We start from the raw sequence: 6610 nt of genomic DNA on the forward strand, positions 1-6610 counted from the left end.
TTATGTTTTTGTAGTCCTGTATATTTTTTTCTTTCAATTTTTTCAGTCCCAAATGTATTGTATAAAATATTTTGTATAAATATTTGATTTTGTATAAATATTTGATTAATGTATCTTCACCCCCAGTTCTAAGAAGGCAGAAAACATGTCTGTTTCTGATCCACATTGAATTCCTGCAGTCAGTAGCTGTCTGGCACATAGTAACTGCTCAGTAATTGACTGAATGAATGGTTAGGAGGCTGTGAAATTTTTAATGGATGAAAGTTGGGCACAAGCATTGCATTATCAGCACTGAAGCTCACTCTGATTAATTAAGAAGAATGACGTAGACACATATAATAGACATTTTATAAAAAATGATTCAGTAACAAAACTGGAAGGATGCCATGCAAATAACCACTGCGTCTTACTTCACTGAGAATATCAATGATGATTCTGAATTACTTTTTTTTCTGAAAGGTATTTTTGTTGGTAATTTTTTTTTACTATGGAAAAATTTTGTGTTTTAAATTTTATAATACATCTATTAAAAATAATAATCACCTGCCCAATGGCTCTTTTAAATGAACCATTCTCCCCACAAACTAATCTCTAACACTGAATATCAATGTGAAGAACTTAAATCTTTCTATGGAAGGGAATTATTCTAAGGGTAAGATCAGAGGCTTACATTACCATCTGATTGCCCTGAGGCTCTTGCCTCAAGCTAGTGCTTTCTGACAGAGAAATGAACTTTATAACCCTACAAGAAATGGATTAACTGAGATGAACCAAGGTAAAGTAGATCTTTGACTACTACTACTCACTTGCAGAGAATCATTCCAGGTCCTGGCTTGCCAATTTTTAATATTGTATTAGGAACATTTACTTTTATAACATATCAAACCAATTCTTCTCTTAGGTTCAGGTGACCTCCAGAGGGTTATCTTCATATAGTAAGAAATCTGTACCTATTTTACACTTGAAGGATGTTAAATAGTAAGTAGAAGTTTTGTTCTATTTCCACTGTTTTATCATACAATTGTTCCAGTACTTTTCTCTCCTAAAACATGAAAGAACGTCAGCTGAATACTCCAATTAATAACTTGTTATATTCTTTTTATTTCCTAACAAAGTGTCTCCCCTCTTTTCTCTTAAAATTTCAGGAAGGAAAAATCAAAACAATACAAATCTGAGAATAAGCAATAATGACAAGTAGTCCAAAATAACAGTAGATATGTTGTTTTCATTTATTTTCAGATGCATAATTATTTATTGAGTTTTTGAGTGATAGGGCAGGTGGTAGTGCTTGATAGGTAGAGGGTTGAAACACACACACACACACACACACACACACACACAACACTTTTACCAAACTTTGACACTTAATTAGATGAAAAAGCTATTTACTTAAATATCTATTATAGCAGTGTCCAAATGGTATATGTCTTAAGAGGAATAAGAAATATTTAAGCACTACATACTAACGGGTTAGGTTTTGTTTTAAATTCTTTGTGTACTGGTTTGTTAACTCTAATGTAAGCTCTATGTGATAAGTGGATATTAGTACCTCCACTTTACAGAGGAGAAAGCTGAAATACAAAGAATGTATACATTTTGTTCAAGACCACATTTCCAAGTCAGGAGCCTGGATTGGACAAAACAGATGCACTCTAGAATCTGGGTACTTAGTAACATTTGGATTGTTTTTGTCATGTTGATAGGATATAGTGAATATTTGATCTCTTATATTTTGTGTCTTACACAGCCTCATAACTATATGACATTCAATATGATGATTGTATAGAACTATTTCTTCATCTGCAAAGGTAGTTCTCCTATGTACAGATGCAGAAAGTAAAAAAAGAGTAGATGTAGCAGATGTGGAGGAGGCAAGTACTTTCTAGAAGATGACTGAGAGGTAATCTATGAATAAAATAAATTTAAATCTTGAAGCCAATATTGTGAATGAACATTTCATAGATTTTTTTTAAAAAAATTTTTAAGAAGATGGTTTTTAAGGTAATGGCTATAGTCAAAGGCCATGAACTATCTGAATTCAAATTCTAATTAGCTATATGGATCTCGTATTAGCTATGCGGCCTTGGGCAAATTGATTAACCTCTCTGACAGCAACAGTACACACTATTGTGAGGATTAAATAAAAATTATTCAAATAAAAATTATAAGAATAAAAATGAAATTAGGGCATTTTCCAGCACTAGTAAAATACTAATAAACTTTTCTCAAAAAACTCAAATATAGTATAAAAGAAAAAAATGAAAACAGACTGAATAAAAAAAAAACATGTATCGAGCAGGGATACTTGTGTTTACACTGAGTAGGGATTTGTAATCTTTTTAAAAAAATTTTTTTAAGATTTTATTTGTTCATTTATGTGAGAGACAGAGATTGAGAGTTCAAGTTGGGGAAGGGAGAGGACAAACAGATTCCACACCAAGTATGAAGCCTGATAAAAGGCTCCATCTCACCATCCTGAGATCATAACCTAAGCCAAAATCAAGAGTTGGAGGCTCAACTAATTGAGCCACCAAGATGCCCCAAGGATTTGTAATCTTCTATCTTAAAATTTTTACCTCTCAAATAGTTCAGTTTTGTATGTGTGTGTGGTTTTTTACCAACTAGTTTAAAAAACCAGCAATTCCTATTTCATGTAAATTATACCAGCAATTAGATAAAAAGAGAAAAATGCTTAATATTCTTATGAGACTAACATATTCAATATATAAATAACCATCATATAGAAATATTATAGATTGAATTTATGAACATAAATTTAATTTCTGAAGAGGGCAGCCCATGTGGCTCAGTGGTTTAGCTCCGCTTTCAGCCAGGATGTGATCCTGGGGACCCAGGATTGAGTCCCATGTTGGGTTCCCTGCATGGAGCCTGGTTCTCCCTCTGCCTGTGTCTCTGCCTCTCTCTCTCTCTCTGTCTGTCTCTCATGAATAAAAAAATAAAATCATAAATAAATAAATAAATAAATAAATAAATAAATAAATAAAATGAAGAAAGTATTAATTGAATCTAACAATTTATTAAAAAAGAATTCTAATCAAGTGTTGCTCCCCATAATTGTAAGAAGAAAGAGTTTTAAACTACAATACATAGCAATGCAGTACATCATATTAATAAAACAACAACGTCTTTTTTTTTTAATTTAATTTATTTATTCATGACAGACACAGAGAGAAAGAGGTAGAGATACAGAGGGAGAAGCAGGCTCCATGCAGGGAGCCTGATGTGGGACTCAGTCCTGGGTCTCCAGGATCACACCCTGGGCTGAAGGTGGCAGTAAACCTCTGAACCACCCAGGCTGCCCTAAAACCACAAAGTCTTGCTATTAATTTAAGAGATTAAAATCATTCATAATGACTCAATTCAATCCTATTTATGACAAAAAAAAAAAAAAAACGCAAAAAGCAAACAAACCAAAACCTCTGAGACAAAAGAAAAGAATAAAAATATTTTCATGCTTAATAGAGAATCTTTCTATATATTATTTTGAAGAACAAATATACCATAGCAATAGTTACCATTGTGTCTACCTCTTAATTCAGTACTGGAGACTGTGACCAATTGTATAAGAAGAACATCAGATATGTAAATATAATAAAGGAAGGGAAAATGTTATTATATGTTGATTATATAATCATTCCTTTAACACAACAAAACCTTGTAACCAAGATCAGCAAGTCTGACTAAATTCTTACACATGTGTTGAGGAAAAAAATATTTTCCTATATTTCATAGTTTGTTTCCTTTTAAGCTGGTCTAAGAATAAAATTGACCTAAGACAGATTAACAAGAGAAAATCAGATTTAATTATGTGTTTATGGGGCTCCATAAGAATATGAGACCTCCTGGGCTCTGGGGCAATTACTTGTCATCCAGACCTAAGGAGAAAGTGGTAGGTGTCTGACACTTCAAAGGGAAGGGAGACAATTCACAGAAGACAAAGAGTAAATGTTTGGCAAACAGAAGTTTATCAGGCCACAGAGAAACAATGGGACATACAGAGGAATTTTAACAAACAGATTTTGCTAAATTCCTCCCTGTCCACCAAATCTACATCATGTGATCCTGTAGTTATTGTTGGTGATAGTTTCTTTCCTGGAGCAAGTCCACTATCTAAATTCTTTCAGGCAGTTGGGGGAAGGTAAAATTTCTTCCAGAGCCTTCTGTTTCTTAAAAATAATCAGCCTAAAATAATTCACATGCCAAAAAGACATATTTTGGGGTGGTAAATTTTGTTCCCCTATATATGTAATGTTTAAATTTAAACTTACAGAAAGTAGCTATGTTTCTGCACAGGAAAGTACACGTATAAAATTATCACCCTGAAAAGCATAGAAAATATCTCTATGGTGGAATAAAAATTGTAAATTCATATTGAAGTACATAATATATTTGAATTAACTTTAATTCATTAATCAGTAAACATTATGTTTTTTTCTGGAACGTATTTTTGTAATGGCAACTCTTTTCACAAATTTATCTCCACAATTAAAACTCCCAATGAAAATTATTAGCTTTAGTCTTTTTTTGGAAATTCTATACTTAAATACTTATATAGCATTATTAAAGTAAAGAAATAGCTATTCAACTTTGAAAAAATGAGATCACAGAAAGAAGATTCCATAATATAAAGTATTACATTAAAAAGTTATGGAAATCAAACCAGTCTGTTGTTTCTGGAGAGGGGGAGCCTCAGTTTAAAGCAAAATGTAAAATAATAAGACACAATCTCATATATATATATATATGTGTGTGTGTGTGTGTGTGTGTGTATGAGTATTTGATATATGATAATGGAAAAATGCTGATTCTTTAGCAGATAAAGCTGGGAAAACCAAATTTCTCAATAGAAAAACAATAAATCTAAAACTTGGTTTTGGACCATATTAAAGGAGCGTTCCAAAAAATAAACAGAAATAACGCAGGAGAAAAAATATTTGTATCCTAGAAAAGTAGAAAACTTATTACCAAAAGTATAGACCTTACAAAATGAAAATCAATAAGCTGCATTTCATCCAAATAAAAGTTTCTGATAAAAGAAGGGCATCACCAACCAAGAAGATATTTTCAATGCTCTTGGAAACTGCTAAGCATTCATTAGCAAGGAAATGGTTAAGGGAAATTTGCTAAATTCATGCAGTTGAAGAAATGTGACAATAATCTGCAATAGGCATACAGCCATAGAGCACTCAAATTGTTGAGTAAGAAAAATGGAAAAAAATAATGCTAACACTTAGTATTATCTGTATACATACAAAAATGTGAAATGGGGTTGGCTGCTTATTTTACAAAGATGCACGTAAATTAAGAGCATATCTCAAATATTTCAATACATGTCTTTGGGGAGCAATGGCAGAAATAGGAAAATGAATTTGTAAAGGGATTCACATGGACTAGGATGACAAGTGAGGTAGAAGAGTGGTCCCTCAGCTACCTACATGATTTTTTAAAAAATAGAAATGTACAAAATCTGCCATAGAAGGATTTATTCCCTAAGTAGGATACATCACTCAATACTTTTCTAGGACACTACTGCAAAATTAATAATAACTAATAATAATAATACACAAGCATTCATTGAAAACTTACTAAGTCCATTTTACCTATATATAAAGAGTAAACTGTAATTCTTATTATTTATTGCATATAATAGAATACAGTTTCCCCAGGTAATTTTATGGTGCAATTTATTCTCTAGGTGGAGGGTGATCTTCCCATCCAGAAAATGATATCTTTTCTTATTTTCAACAACAGCAGAAAATGCTAATCTTGCAGACAAAATGCAGCCAGCAGAAAGAACAAATGCACTGAACACTCAGGCTATGAAAAAAAATGAGGAATTGCATCACCAATTGGCCATTTCATTTTTCAATAAATAGGTGGCAATTTGAAGAATGTAATCATGGAAAACAAAATCACACAGAAATAAACTGATAGTACTTTGATACTTATAAGTCTTTGGGCCCATGGGTGGTTCAGTGGGTTAAGCATCAGACTCTTAGTTTTGGCTCAGGTCCCTATCTCAGGGTCTTGGGAGAGAGCTCCATCATTCAATGGAGAGTCAGTTTGAGGATTCTCTTCCCCTTCCTCTGCCCCTTCCCTGTTCTCTCTTTAAAATAAATAAATCTTTTTTTTTTTTAAATTATTTATTTATTTATTTTTTAAATTTTTATTTATTTATGATAGGCACACAGTGAGAGAGAGAGAGAGGCAGAGACACAGGCAGAGGGAGAAGCAGGCTCCATGCACCGGGAGCCCGATGTGGGATTCGATCCCGGGTCTCCAGGATCGTGCCCTGGGCCAAAGGCAGGCGCCAAACCACTGCGCCACCCAGGGATCCCATAAAATAAATAAATCTTAAAAAAAAAAAAAAAAAAAAAAAAAAAAAAAAAGGAAGACAAGTCTTTAGCAGTCCTATGCAATGACCATGCTAAGTGATAAGTGTTGGAAGTAAAAACCCAGCCAAAAGGCATAGAGCACTATCTGCAGGACAATACAAGGAATGTTTCTTTAAACATACTAATTACAGAGCATTATCTCCCCTACTGGGAGATAGGGGAGATAAATCAGAGAACTCTCTTTCTACCCCTTT

This window comes from Vulpes vulpes, chromosome 2, assembly GCF_048418805.1.
Source record: "Vulpes vulpes isolate BD-2025 chromosome 2, VulVul3, whole genome shotgun sequence".
Classification (NCBI taxonomy): domain Eukaryota; kingdom Metazoa; phylum Chordata; class Mammalia; order Carnivora; family Canidae; genus Vulpes; species Vulpes vulpes.